At 45.6% G+C, this 15,113-nt stretch overlaps 1 protein-coding gene across 1 annotated transcript in view; it reads right to left on the bottom strand.

Moving 5' to 3' along the window:
- Positions 1 to 14,913, bottom strand: part of MGAT3 (beta-1,4-mannosyl-glycoprotein 4-beta-N-acetylglucosaminyltransferase) — an 80,314-nt gene extending 65,401 nt beyond the window's left edge. The window contains exon 1 of the mRNA XM_073549478.1: positions 14,350 to 14,913. The gene's annotated coding sequence lies outside the window, so the exon portion shown is untranslated. The remainder of the gene's footprint in view (positions 1 to 14,349) is intronic.
- Positions 14,914 to 15,113: the final 200 nt, after the last annotated feature.

The following is a 15,113-nucleotide window of genomic DNA, read 5'->3' as shown; positions in this document are numbered from 1 at the left end:
AAGTTCCTGTGCCAAAGAAATGATGCTGATCAGTGATATACTGTAGATCACTGGCAGCAGGATGCAAACAGGGAGATGGTGTAGGTGTAAATATAGCAAAAAGTAACAAACTCCTGCGCCAGAAAAATGATCTGAGCAGATAGCTGGGTGTGCGTCTGTGTGCAGCGAGCCCTGTTATTACCAGTGTGTGGCCACATGGTAATTGTGTACTGTGCTCTACCAATCAGCATTGTATGCACGCTTGTTATTACCGTGGGTTTTGTCTCTCTAATGACGGTGTATACTTAATGAACGGCATGAATGGTGTAAAAGTAGATGGCAATTGCAAACAGAGCTAAACAGAAATCCCTGGTCAGAAACCCTGTTTATTAAAGGGCACCAATTAACAGGATACATAAAACTAAACAAAGAGCCAGTAAACAGAAATGACTTAAAATTGAGGATGCTGAGCATTGAAAGAAAAAATAATCACGACTGCTGATTACCTCCTGAAATTGAACTTTACTGCCAAGGTAGGAAACGTAATAGGAGAATGAGAGCAAATATCCACCGCACTCCCTGCATGGTGTCTGTGTGAATTCCCCTCTTACCCTCCCTGGCAACGTTCACCAAAATGTGGAGCAAACATATATTCTTTGCAAAATAAATGCCTGAATTTTGGGTGAAAAATCTCTTTCCTAAGATTTTGTGGATTGTTTGGCTTCTACAGCATCTATGTATCATAGTACATAGCAGAATGAGTTCAAGAAATTGTCCAGGGGGGGGGGGGGTAAGTGACGGGGTGGTATACAGACATTCCCCTGGAGGGAAACAAAGAGTCCAAAAGATTAAGGTTTCAACTCTTTTTCATTGGTGTCCTTTGTGTTTATATGACACAAAAGCATTCTTGGCTGATTCAGAGCACTTTGTGTGCATGTAGTATAAAGTGTATGGAATATTATAACTCATTCACGTCAATGGAGCTCTAGCACCAGACGATGCCAGTGACAGGTGCAGGAGCTGTTCCGCTTTCTATTCAGCTTTATTTTCTTTCGAATCCTGAAAAGAACCCACTCTAAAATCCCTTGGGCGCAAAGTCTAACAAACTACATTGTTTGGTCACCATTTTAGGCTCTGATTACTCTCTTCTGAGCTTCCATTGGTAGTTTAACAGAAAATATAGCTCTAAAACAGCGCAATTCTTCCTGTCTAAATTTTGGAACTCTACAGACCCTATTCTTTTATAAGTAAGAGCCACAATTCAAGTGTGACCACAGTCTTGGTGGCCGGCTAGAGCTCTGTCAAGTGTAATAAAATGGTTCTGAGCCTTTAAGACTTCAGAGACTATTAATGACTCTTGTAGAAGAACAGTTCATTGGAAGGAAGATGACAGAAAACCAGAAGTAATAAGTGTAAGTAGAGCATTGTTCCCAGAATCAACACTTACCAAATTTTGGATAACACAAAAGTTAAGAACACAAAAGTTCTGCCAATATAAATAAGTCCATAAAAATTGCACAAGTAACCTGAAGAGTCGGCAAACAACTTCTTCAATGTTATTATTTTTAAGGCAAGATAAGAACATGGACAACGCACTGTCGTTCTCCTTGAGCAAGAGATTGCTTAATTCTACCTCTCTTTACTCCGTTTGCGTTTCTTGTATGATAAGGTTAAAGGCACGAAAGCCATCAGTGTCCTCTCCACACCAATCTTGACCCTTTATTTGATCCCTAGGTGGACTCCTTACACAAACCCTAGAGGCCACCATACAGATTAGATTTATGTTGGTCAGATCTGTCAATTTCAGCAGGACCAATAATTAAGTACACTTTCTGGCTCCCCCTGGACAGATGTTGATGGTATGTTGAATTTCAACAGCAGATCCCTTTGTTCCCAGACAAGATAAATCGCCATCAGAAGGTTCAGGGGTGCAGCTTGCCCTTCTATCCCTATTCAGGATTCATGCCGAATGAAGAGTGTATGGCAGTGCTGTGCTGGGGGGTTAGATATAATGATATCTAAAGAAACAAAATGTGCTCTGCTTTCTACTCTACTTGGTATCCCTAGACTAAATATAGGGCAGCTAAAGGATGTCTAATTGGATCATTAAAGGGGTGGTCCAAAACTAAAATGTATTGTAATCCTCAATGCCTATCTAATGCAATGTGCAAAGTGACAGTGAGCTTTCTGGCTCTGATGAGAAGTGACGAGCTAGCAAGAGAGTGCACTGTCAGTGCTCGTAAGAATACCTGGCATGTAGGAATAATAATAATAATCTTTATTTTTATATAGCGCTAATATATTCCGCAACGCTTTACAGTTTGCACACATCAACACTGTCCCGGATGGGGCTCACAATCTAAATTCCCTGTGTCTTTTGGAATATGGGAGGAAACCGGAGTAACCGGAGGAAACCCATGCAAACACGGGGAGAACATACAAACTCCTTGCAGATGTTGTCATGGGTGGGATTTGAACTCAGGACTCCAGCGCTGCAAGGCTGCAGTGCTATCCACTGAGCCACAGTGCTGCCCATAGGAAAAGCATAGACGAGCACCGTCCCTGCAAGTGACATCACGCGTAGTAGAAACTCTGCTCCTTCCCTTCATGCTTAGCAAAATGTGCACTTAGTGAACATTATGATCTAATACTGGATATATCAGGGGTGCTGAGATAAGAGGCTGCTCACACTGCTGTCCCCCCTGTCTATCTGATCTAATACTGGAGATACCACGGGTGCAGAGGTAAGAAGAGGCTACTCAGAATGCTGTCAACGCTGTCTATATGATCTAACACTGGAGATACCAGGGGTGCTGAGATAAGAAGAGGCTGCTCACACTGCTGTCCACGCTGTCTATATGATCTAATACTGGAGAGTCCAGGGGTGCTGAGATAAGAGGCTGTTCACACTGCTGTCCACGCTGTCTATATGATCTAATACTGGAGATACCGGGGGTGCAGTGGTAAGAAGAGGCTGCTCACACTGCTGTCCACGCTGTCTATATGATCTAATACTGGAGATACCAGGGGTGCAGTGGTAAGAAGAGGCTGCTCACACTGCTGTCCACGCTGTCTATATGATCTAATACTGGAGATACCAGGGGTGCAGTGGTAAGAAGAGGCTGCTCACATTGCTGTCCACACTGTCTATATGATCTAATACTGGAGATACCAGGGGTGCAGTGGTAAGAGGCTGCTCACACTGTTGTCCACGCTGTCTTTATGATCTAATACTGGAGATACCAGGGGTGCAGAGGTAAGAAGAGGCTGCTCACACTGCTGTCCACGCTGTCTATATGATCTAATACTGGAGATACCAGGGGTGCTGAGATAAGAGGCTGCTCACACTGCTGTCCACCCTGTCTATCTGATCTAATACTGGAGATACCAGGGGTGCTGAGATAAGAAGAGGCTGTTCACACTGCTACCCACTATGACTTTCTGAAAGTTGAGTACATGCTGTGTCCTGTAGAGAACCTATAACATACTGTCAAGCTATATCTAGTTCATAGCAGCAGAGCTTCCTATCGCACACGCTCACATGCTCCTGTCCTATTAACACTCCATGACAGGTTTCTAATGGTGTAGCAAGACGGTGGCCATTTTAGTTCTATAGTGATTACATCATTTACATAACGTGATTTGCTAATTGAAGCGGTGTAGGAATTTATTTGTAATTATATTTCCTCTAGTTACTTTTAATTGCTTACTCCTTAACAATGTGATTCTAGATTGACTTTCTGCTTATTATAAATGATATGCTACTTTAAGAACACATGGTTATATATTTTGACATATGATGGTATACACAAGTACATATAATTGTATGGTATTTACTATTAATACATAAAATCCTCAGATTTATTAACCAGGTCCACAGGATAAATATAAAAGGCTGAACTGGACACATCATGGTGCTGCAGGTTTTCTTTATAACAATTTTTGGGTTAAGGGAATCTATTTGGAATAGCCCAGGGTTAAGCAATTAATTGCAGCATTTATTTATTTACCTAATATTTATTTATTTATTAATTAGTGGAGTGGAGGGAGGCTACGAAGAGGATTTCTCTGTGGAGAGCCCAGCATTTAAAGGGAATGTCACCCTTTTTTTTGGACTATCAGCTGCCGGCACTGACATCAGGGGCTTATCTACAGCATTCTGTAATGCTGTAGATAAGCCCCCGATGTAACCTGAAAGAGAAGAAAAACACGTTAGATTATTCTCACCGGAAAAACACATTAGATTATACTCACTGGAGGGGGCGGTCCGGTCCGATGGGTGTCGCGGTCCGGTCCGACACCTCCCATCTTCATACGATGCCGTCCATTTCTTCCCGTCCTGTAGTGACTCCGGCGCAGAGCAGAGTCCTGCAGTGCGCAGGCGTCAGGAGAGGTCTGACTCCTGCGCACTGCAGTATTCTGCTCTGCCCTCAACAGGGCAGAGCAGTGCACCTGCGCCGGAGTCACTACAGGAAGGGAAGACGAGGACGTCATCGTATGAAGATGGGAGGCGCCGGACCGGACGGCGACACCCATCAGACCGGACCGCCCCCTCCAGTGAGTATAATCTAATGTGTTTTTCTTCTCTTTCAGGTTACATCGGGGGCTTATCTACAGCATTACAGAATGCTGTAGATAAGCCCTTGATGTCCATGCCGGCAGCTGATAGTCAAAAAAAGGGTGACAGATTCCCTGTAAGCAGGTGCCCATGTAAAGCTTTATATTTCCAGGGGTGGTGCCACACACAGAATGTACTGTTGCTGCCATGTTCACCACATATTGCAGGTCATGGCTTTGGTCAGAAAAGTGTGACAACCTGCTGATTTTGGGCAGGGAACTTTCAAACAAAAAGTGTTTTAAGAAGAGGGTAATCCCTTTAAATGCATACAAACCGAACTAGGCCTTTAAAAATTAAGAAAACATGGTATGAAGCAAGAGATAATGGAAAGGTGACATAGCTGGAGCCTACATAATACACAGAAGAGCAGCAGCGTTCACAGAAAAACTCAAGGAAAACTAAGACAAGAAAACAGGAAGCTGATGAGATGGCGGAGAGGAGATCTTCCAACAAAAACAAGGAGGGAACAAATTTAGAAGCCCATAAAATGTGGTATAATTCCCATTCTGAGTCAGCAGACACCTCCTGATAGAGTTTCTACTACATATTAGATGAAGATGGGACAAAGAACAGTCATTAGTCGATGGCCAATACTGAATTTCTTTGGGACATAATGCAGTTTGTGCTGATCATCGTCCGGAGAAATCCAACGTGCTTTTCCGTGTTTGAACAATTATGAATGTTCCTCAGTTCGTTCTCGTTGAAATTTGGAATTTCATTCTAGTTTGACCTAGTGTGCCTGGGCTACCTTAGGTAGTTTATAAATGGAGTTTGCTTAGAATGTTAAAAGCTGGTCACACCGTTCATCACTGATAAAAACGCAACATTTTACTGTCCGAGGAAAATGAATGAGATTTCTGAAATCTTATGCACACGCTGCTTATTTGTTTCCTTGCATATTTGAAGCGGTTCCTCATCTGTAGCGGTTTCCACCCATTCTAATGAATGGGAAAAGATGCAAACAAAAAAAAAAAACACACTTTTTTCTGCACTGTTTTTCAAGTTTTTGATGCAATAATTCCAGCAAGAAATACATAAAATGAGCACATACCCTAAGATAAATAATACAGACATCGCAGCTGAGGCCAGTGCTTGGCTGCAGCAGCCACGTGGACAATGCCACTAATTATGAGCGGATCGGTCCAGATCAGTGCTCTTTGGCTGTGGATAGAAGCTTCCTAACCCTAAGGGATCCCGAGCTCATCTTATGATTGTCTGCGCTGGTACGTCATCACCTGTGCAAGGAATCAAATCATACGCCCTATCAAGGAACCCAAAAGGGTAGGAAATTTGTCAGAGAGCACTGATCCCTCTAGTAAGTATAGACTAAAGTAGCTAAGCCAGATGATTAAATATAAATATAGGGCGAGAGGGGCATCAGAATAGAAAGCCAACAGTATTGCTGCTGAAAAAAGTCTAAAGTATGTACAGGGGTTGACCTTTTCCATGTGTGTTTCAGCCAGGGAGGTCAGACCCCCGCTGATCAAACACTGAGTGCCTATACTATGAATAGGCCAACTATATTTAAATGGAATCTGTCACAACAGTTCAAAATACAAACTGTAAACATTATCACACAGATGTCTTAGACCTGATTAAATTGATGTACTTACCTTGAATGGCTATCTAGCTGGATTCATAAAATGCTCACTCTAATATAAGGTGGGAACATCTAAAACAAAGAATTCAAAAGCCATTTTGACAAGGATTTTGCAAAGTCCGCCAGCCTCATTAGGTCTAGGACAGTTTGTATTATGAATACTAGTAACAGATCAGCCTTAAAAAGTCTTTCCAGGATATACCGTATTTTACCCCTTTGATTCATGAAACACAATATGGCTTTTTTAGTTTGGTGAGATGTGGGGATCATGTAGACTTGATCGTGCCCTGCAGTGTTATGGGTTTTTTTTTCTAAACAAAATGTAAAAAAAATATATCCTGGAGAACCTAAGCAAATATATCTCTAGTCAACGTGAGACAAAATCTTAAGTCCCAAGTTGTTTTAATCTTTACTACCTTAAAGAGTTTGTCCATGAAGACAATCCAGTCTAAATATGCATTCAGGACCCCTCAGTGAACCAGAACATAGAGCTACTCTAGGTAACACCGTCACATAATGGTATAATGAGCAACAGCTGATCGACAGAGAAGCTTTATGGAGAGACAATCCCAATGTCATCATCTATAGTAGGCTACTTCCAGAACTGTGCTCCAGAATAATGGTGTCCTCCATGTGCCAGCTGGTGCACTACTCTAGTTTGGGGACACAATTCGGCAGGTCAGAATACGCCAGGCACAGTCATGAAGCTGTGAAAACAGCGTATGGGTCATCTTTCGTGAACATATCACAATTTTGAAGGACAAGTCTGAAATGCTATATATGCAACTCTGCTGGCTGAGGTAGACAAGAACCGGGTTGCAGCAGTAGCTCTGCACTGCACGATGGTCTACGCAAACCTGGTGCCGATTGTACATTAATAAGTTATAAAACTCTCAAAATCACAGCCAGATCTACATAAGATCCTGCTAAACATTTGTTAAAGGGCCTAAAAGAGAACCTTAAAACAAGGCACTCCACAGTGTAAAGGTTCCAAAGATCTACTGTATGTGGAAGAAATAGGGTCGCCTTTAAGATAAGTGCTACTACCAGGCAAACGCCACAATAGAACAGATGTCAGCCACCAATAATGATCTCCAGGACCCATCATCTTTAAAATGTCCTACAGAAGAAAAAGTTTGGGGCATTGTTAGAGTGCAGTACAATCTCAGCATCGCTCCAATGATCCCCACAGATATTTCTCAGGTTGTATAACATCTCTTCAGTCATACATATTAGATGTAGGTCAACTAGAGACGATCAAAAGGATTTGTCTGCTCCTGGTTCAGTGGCCATGTCAGTAGTCCATGGACGCCAAACCAGCTCTTTCTACTTGCTGTCATCTTTGTCACCTCTTCTGCTTACTAGGTCCGGTCCATTATCATGGTTGTGATGCAATGCACACATGAGAACACATAGGTCTACTGATCAAGAAAGGCCAGAGATGTTGGCAAGTATAAGGAAGGTAGTAGGACTCTGATCCCAGCGGCCATGGATTACTGACGTAGCCGCAGATCCAGTGTCCTAGAAATCTTTTGGATCTTCTCTAATATTAGCCGATTCCACCAATTTTGGACATGACCAGCTGTATTAATGTACATGGGGATTTCATAACTATTTCCCAATGTCCGTTTGGTGGTTGAATTTCATCTGATCCTTTTGTTCTCAGGGGAGTAAGCAGCTGGCAGACACCTTTGGGGATAGCTTATTTTCCTACTGAGAACACATGCATGTTTATAGGGATCTGGAGAGATAATTATGGTCAAAACTAATTGTCGGATGTCAGCTTTCTAATGTATATGTCCACATGGATTGTGAAGACTCTCATGAGTGCCTGTGATTTAGTATTTGGAAAATGTCTGTAAATGGGTGGGAATTTGTAAATGTGATTGATTTTATTGGAGAAAAACGAAAATGTGAGACCAATGCTCCATTGGAAAAAAAGACACTTGTTCAAGGGATTGGGCTGGGTTCAAACTGGCGTTAGGAACTTCTGTAAGAAACAGTTCTGTTCTATGATGAACACAAATGGTGAAAGAATGACCCCAGGGTTCACTTAGTTTCCATGCGGCCAGCTGTCATTTTACTGAAGAAAATAGAACAGAATGCTTTTGGTTTTTCATGGTAAAAGTTAGGAGTCTCAGTTGTAGGCTTCATAACAGTGGCTCCAATGCTAAATGAGAACCTAGTCTTGTTGGCTACAGCTTCCCGGCCCCACAACTCTTATTTTACCACACATGATAACTTCTGCCTGATCTGACAAGTTTTACCAGGTTCTAGTAAGGCTATGTGCACACGTAACGAAACTCTTGCGGAAATTACCGCGAGAATTCCGGAATTCCATTCCGCGGGAAAATCGCATTTTAAATTCCCACGATTTTCCCGCGGAAAAACTAGCATTTTGCAAGCGTAATTAGCTTTCAGAATGCTAGGGTTTTCCAAGCGATCTGGAGCATCGCTTGGAGAACTGATTGACAGGTTGGTCACACTCGTCAAACACAGTGTTTGACGAGTGTGACCAACTTTTTACTACTGAGGCCGCCTATGCAGCATCAGTAGTAAAAGATAGAATGTAAAAAAAAAAAAAAAAAAATACTGTTATTTCTTACCTTCCGACGTCCCGCGCATTCGTTCCCAGTAATCCTTTGCGAAAATGCCCGCGATGGCGTCCGTTCTTGCGGGATCGCGACGTCTCGCGGTCATTCGCGATGACATCGCGCGAATGACCGCGAGACTTCGCAATCCCGCGAGAACGGACGCCATCGCGGGCATTTTCGCAAAGGATTACTGGGAACGAGAGCGTGGAGAGAGGCGGGAAGGCTGCGTGGGACGTCGGAAGGTGAGAATAACAATATTTTTTATTTTAAATTCTATTTTTTACAGGGATATGGTACCCAGAGCCCGGAGGACAGTCTCTTCTCCTCCGGGCCGTGGGTACCATCCGCAATTGTTCTGCTTACTTTCCGCATGTTGTGCACAGCCACATGCGGAAAGTAAGCTGAACAATACATTCCTATGGGTGCGGGATCGCCGCGATTCCGCAAAATAATGAGCATGCTGCGTTTTTTACAGCGAAGCGATTCTGCCGAGGTAAAAGCCGCAGCATTAGCACAGCATTGCGGAATCCCATAGGAATGCATGGGATGCTTATTTTTCGCGTTTTCGCGGCAAAATCGCGTGGTTAAAACCGCCGCGGAAACGCGAAAAAAACGCCAAGTGTGAACTCAGCCTTACAGATATTATAGGTCAAGAAACACTGTACCAAAGACACATATTGCAAAAGAGAGCGAAAGGCTACACTATCCTGATGGAACCAACCAACACTGAGTTAGCAAATGGGCAGCTTTGGCCATGGGTAGAGTTGAGCGAATATGTTCAGAATCGGTTGCTGAATCTGAATTTGCCATATTTGTACCCTATTCCTGCCGAATTTATGGTTGACGATCGATTCCGAACATATTCGCTCATTTCTAGTCCCATTGACGTTTGGATATGTTTGGGAATTGTGACGTCCGCCTTCGGGTCTGGGCTGCAGCCAGGCAACACCCCGAGAAACACTGATACCCTTTACCCCTATACAGGGATCTGGATTTATAGCAGAGCCCAGGAGGCGCTGTCTGAATAGGAGCAGTGACCAGAGCAGGACGGTCGCCAGAAAGGTGTTCCAATACAGGACACAAACGTGGAGATATGCGAGTCTAAACCAGTCGGGCAGCAATGGTACAAAAACGGTAGGCAGAGGCAGAGTCAGATTCAGGCCGAGAGTCATAAACCAGGAGAGTAGCAGAGGTACAGAATCGTTAGGCAGAAGCAGAGTCAGATTCAGGCCGAGAGTCATAAACCAGGAGAGTCGCAGAGGTACAGAATCGTTAGGCAGAAGCAGAGTCAGATTCAGGCCGAAAGTCATAAACCAGGAGAGTCGCAGAGGTACAGAATCGTTAGGCAGAAGGAGAGTCAGAAGTCCAGGCCAAAGTCAGTCAGTCAGAAAGCAATTCACACAGTAACACACAGGGGAACCAAGAATATATCCGGCGGCTTGCAAGACCAGTCCCAAGGTATTTCAGGGATCAGGTCACCCCTCATAGGTTCCTGGACTGATGATGTCATCAGTACCGCCCCCAGGACCAGGCCAGATGGAGATGCAGTAACCTCTTGATGACTGACAGAGGGGTGGAGCCTGCGTCCACCAGATGCCTGCGCAGGTGCCCTTACTCTGTCAGCACCATAACTCCCGGGCGAGCCATGGCGCCTCCTAGTGACCGCGACAGGAGCAGCAGACCCAGAATTTAACGGCGACGTGACAGACCGGCGCCTCCTAGAGGCTAAAGCCGGGACAGTAGGCTCTGAGCCTGACGTGACAGAACCACGGCCCTGTCCAGTGGCCGAGGCAGGAACAGCCGTCCCTGAGTCTGACGATAAAGTGGCAGTCCGGCGCCTCCTAGAGGCCGCGACCGGAACAGCAGGCCCTAAGTCTGGCGGAAACGTGACAGGAATATTGCAAATACAATATTTGCATCCAATCGTAATCGGAACCGAATTTTGAAAAATTCGCTCAACTCTAGTCATGGGCACTGACAAGGCTCTTTCCACCGTCCCTTCATTCTGCTGGGTTGTGGGCCACATGGTTCACTAATTTGCAACATACATGAAGTGTGCTGCACTATTCAAGACAAGCCATTAAAAGTGCCGAGTGACAAGCCACTAAACCAGCCATGGAAGTGCTCTCATGGATGTTGGACGTTTTTCTGCGGTAGATCTCACTATACCGGTGCAATGTTGGAGCAAGGTGAAATCCTGCTTTGCTCTCTGCCCGACTGTTTTCAGGAAGACGGCCATCTTTAGTTAGATGTAAAACCCCAGCAGTGTTTGTCTCCTTACACTATACAAGGCCGAGTTAGGGTTAGTCAGAAACCTTTGAAAGGCAAACAAGCATAAATGTATAGTGCTTATAAAAGCAAGCAACTTTGCAAATTACCCCTTATTAAATATCCTCATTGCCTAGGTTACCAGCCACTCCGCAGTCCCAGTTTGGCCAATTACTTAGGAAAGAGAGTGCGATGCAAACCAGGGCTGTGGAGTCGGAGTCGTGGAGTTGGAGTCGGTGCTCATTTTGGTGGAGTCGGAGTCGGAGTTGGAGTCGGTATAAAATGGACCGACTCCGACTCCTAAAATATATAATAAATTGGGTACAGTAATTCAATGCAGGATGTGCTGAATATTTTTTCATAGGAGTTTGGGAAAGTTATGAAATGTCCTATAAATGGCTGTTATATTCCTGATCTAAGGCTACATTCACACACAGCGTTTTTCCTGTGTTTTTTGAGGATACGTTTTTCAGCTGCAAAAGCTGATCATCTTTTTAAAAAACTGCATCACCTGAAAGGTTTTTGAGCTCATAGATAATGTTTTCAATAGCAAAAGCAGATTAGAAATCTGCTCTATCCATTTATCCATATCTGCACCAAAAAGAATGAAAACCGGGTAGTACACCAATATATATTCTGTTCTATCTAAATATCTTGATTATTGGATCATAAAAATGATTAAATGTCTGAGGTTCATATTGTACTGCAATAAATTTTTCACTTAAATATAAGCAATATGTGTGGGAGTCGGAGTCGTGGAGTCGGAGTTGGAGTCGGTGTAAGGGAAATTGAGGAGTCGGAGTCGGAGTCGCAGGTTTGGCTTACCGACTCCACAGCCCTGATGCAAACAGGCTCTATGAATTACAGCTTGCATGTGCAGCTCTGAAGATGGTCGGATTGCTGGATCCAAGCAGCTTCCGTCCCCATGCACTTCTATGTTGCGGATTCAAAGCTTCCTCTGGTAGCAGCCTGGTATAGAGCACAGTTAAGACCAGCAGCATAACCATGAGACTGGACAGAACCACCAATCTTCAGGAGCGCACCGCCCCCAGCAACGTGGGAAGTGGTCCTAAAGCTTCATCCTGAGACAACTAGTTTAAAAGGCTGGAACGCACCTTTTAAAGGGCATATGTCAGCAGGAGTTCACCCCCAAACTATTTATATGTGCATGTATCTCTTACCTATTACATGGACAGTCTGCTCCTTCTTTACTGAGAAATCAGTGCTTTCATTTATATGAAAATGAGGCATGAAGAGCTATTGTAGATCTGAAGCCTCTGTCACTCCAGCTCTATTCCTCGCCACTTCATGCTTGACTGACGGCTCCTTTGCCTTAAGTCACACAGCATAGAGGCAGTCAGTAAAGCAGGTGCTGGAATAGAGCTGGAGTGACGTAGGCTTCAGATCTTCAGATTCATTTGCATATAATTCAAGCACCGATTTCTCAGTAATGGAGAATAGACTGGCCATGTAATGGTATTGCTGGACTTGGCTTTGAAAGAGATATATGCACATATAGTCAGGCGATCGCTGGTTTGGCTGACGGCCATCTCTTCTTCCCCACCCCCTACAGAGAATCACTCAGCTCGGCCAAGTGCTGCGGTGGTCTCAATGAACTAATAGCTGCCAGACTCCTCTGCCCCCACCATACTTTTCTAGAAGCTCTTCATATACTGATCCAAACAAAAGGATCGCTGCTGAAATTCATCTGGCAAGATCCTTTTCTCTCCCATCATCATCCATGGGGGGAGAGTCAGGAGGCCCTTATAGATAATAAATGGCCAACTAACATTTCTCTAAAATGTAGGGGGGCCTTATGAGTCTTTTTCCGTAGGCACATAAGTTGCCCACATCAAGCACCTCAGGAATATAGCAAGTCAATCAGCATTTGATGATGTCACTGAGCAATGAACGGTTAATAGACCATTGTGAACGAGATCAGAGAGCGAGCAATTGCCAATATTTCACTCCATTATCACTGATAACCTACCACTCCTCAATGGCCGCCATCGTGCCGGCTCTTACTAAACTATCCCGATAGTTGCCCCGTGCAGTCAGTCACATTGAGTTTTCTGCAATGGCACATCGATGGGGAGTAAGGTGAGCGTTTACAATGCTAATAATAGTATGGCCCCCGGTAAATGACTGTGACCACCCATATGATCCCACATGGCTTGTTTTTCTTTTGGGGGGGGGGGGAATCATTTACAATAAGTTCGGCCATCTCTGACACAAGAACAGCAAAGTGATCCCGATTCTCCTTGATTTGGCATGGACAGATTCTGCCAAAAATGGCAGCCCAACTAACTCCATAGAGAAGGAAACTGATGGACCCTATCACGGTGATCGGGGTCTGTCGGGGGTCGTTGAGTTTCCGGCACTGCTTATATTTTCATTTTCCTGTCCCTGTGACAGAAGAACGGTAGTGAAAGCGCAGACATGAACGGGAGCCTTTTATTAACCCTTCATCTACTGCAAGGCCGTACACAATCAACTTCACATTGCAACAAGTGAAGGATGCAGTGCTCTCGATGCTCCCCATGGAAGTACAGCAAGGCACTTGTAAAATATTAATTCTACACATGTATCCACCTGCACGACACTTCTGTACAGCCGACAGATGACATCACCTCTGCCGGGAGCCCCCGTATGGACACATACAGCGTCCGAGCACTGGGCAGAGAACGTCTCCATCGCACCTTATACTTATGATGGAAAAGGCATGGGCCCATTACCTCATTGGTGACCATCATGAGCAAGTACGATGCTAACCAGCCCCTTTAAATGACGTACAATGCAGCTCGTCGTCACCATTGATCTCTATATCGGAGCTGTATGTGGGTTATCCAGAGACTGCAGCCGTGTAGCGTATTACCCCCTTGATGGCGAGGACACACCTGTGTCACAAGGTCACCCAATATCAGGGCCGCGGTGGCCCAGTGTGGGGAGGGGCGGCTGCTGCCTGCAGTAAGTCACTGCGCATCATAGACAAGATCCTAATCATGAGAATGGGGGGCACAGAGCTGGAGGAGGCCACAGGCACAATGCCCAGCCAGTGCCAGGGCTCCACTGGTGCAATCACAGGGGCACTGGCCATCACTGCACCTGCACTGGCACTGCCCTGTCCTCTCGCCCAGCAATCACAGGTCCCCCAGCTGCACTGTGTGGATGCCCACCGTGGGCACAGCTGAGATGTGTGGGGGTGGGTGGGTGTATGTGCAGCATTCCCCGCCCCCTATACCCACAGCTTCCCCCAGCCCTGCAGCCCCCAGAGGGATCCCCCTACTCACCCATTGCAGAGAGTGGGTCCCAGGCGGCGGATCCTCAGTCTTATCAGGCACTAATACCCGGCAGAGCCCGGGCTCCTCTCCGGTGCCCCCCTCAGCAGCCCGGGGAGACCCTCAGCCTCCGAGTCCATGGCCAGATGCGCAGTGTGCTCCGTGTGTGCGGGGTCGTGCCAGCTGCTGGGCTCCTCCAATGCCGCGATCAACAAAGAGCCGCGCTGTACGCGGTGCGCCCCCCGCAGACGCGGCTGTATGCGGTGCGCCCCCCGCAGTGGCGGCTGTGTGTGTGCGCCGCGCTCCGGTGTGCGCCTCCCTCCTCCTCCCTGTGCTGCTATGTAGCTGTGGAGGTATCGCTAGGGCAGACCGTGTCCTGTGCGCACAGCTCTCAGCATCCTCCCCGCACTCTCCGTCCTGACGTCTCCATAGCCCCGGCTCTCCTCACTCCCAGTCCCCCATCTCTGGGCGCCCCCTCCCCGCCTCTCTCCTTTGCTCGGAGCCTATCTGGAGAGTGTCTGTTCTCCCTGTTACCGTCCAGTCAGTGACTCCTCCTTCCCTCATCATAAGTCAAATCAAGGGAGATAAAAGCCCCTCAGCTCCTGCCGCACATGGGGGGAAATGTCGCACATATGTCAGCTATACATAATACATAGATGCACACAGTATAGTGTGCCCACATCTAGGTACAGATACAGCTACAGTACATATATCAACATATGTATACAGTACATGGACAAATACACATACAGTACATGTATAGAGTACTCACATAG

The sequence above is a fragment of the Dendrobates tinctorius genome, unplaced genomic scaffold (assembly GCF_039654945.1).
Source record: "Dendrobates tinctorius isolate UK_male_01 unplaced genomic scaffold, ASM3965494v1 ptg000159l, whole genome shotgun sequence".
In the NCBI taxonomy this organism is placed as follows: Eukaryota; Metazoa; Chordata; class Amphibia; order Anura; family Dendrobatidae; genus Dendrobates; species Dendrobates tinctorius.
This window is presented reverse-complemented; position numbering and strand designations above follow the sequence as displayed.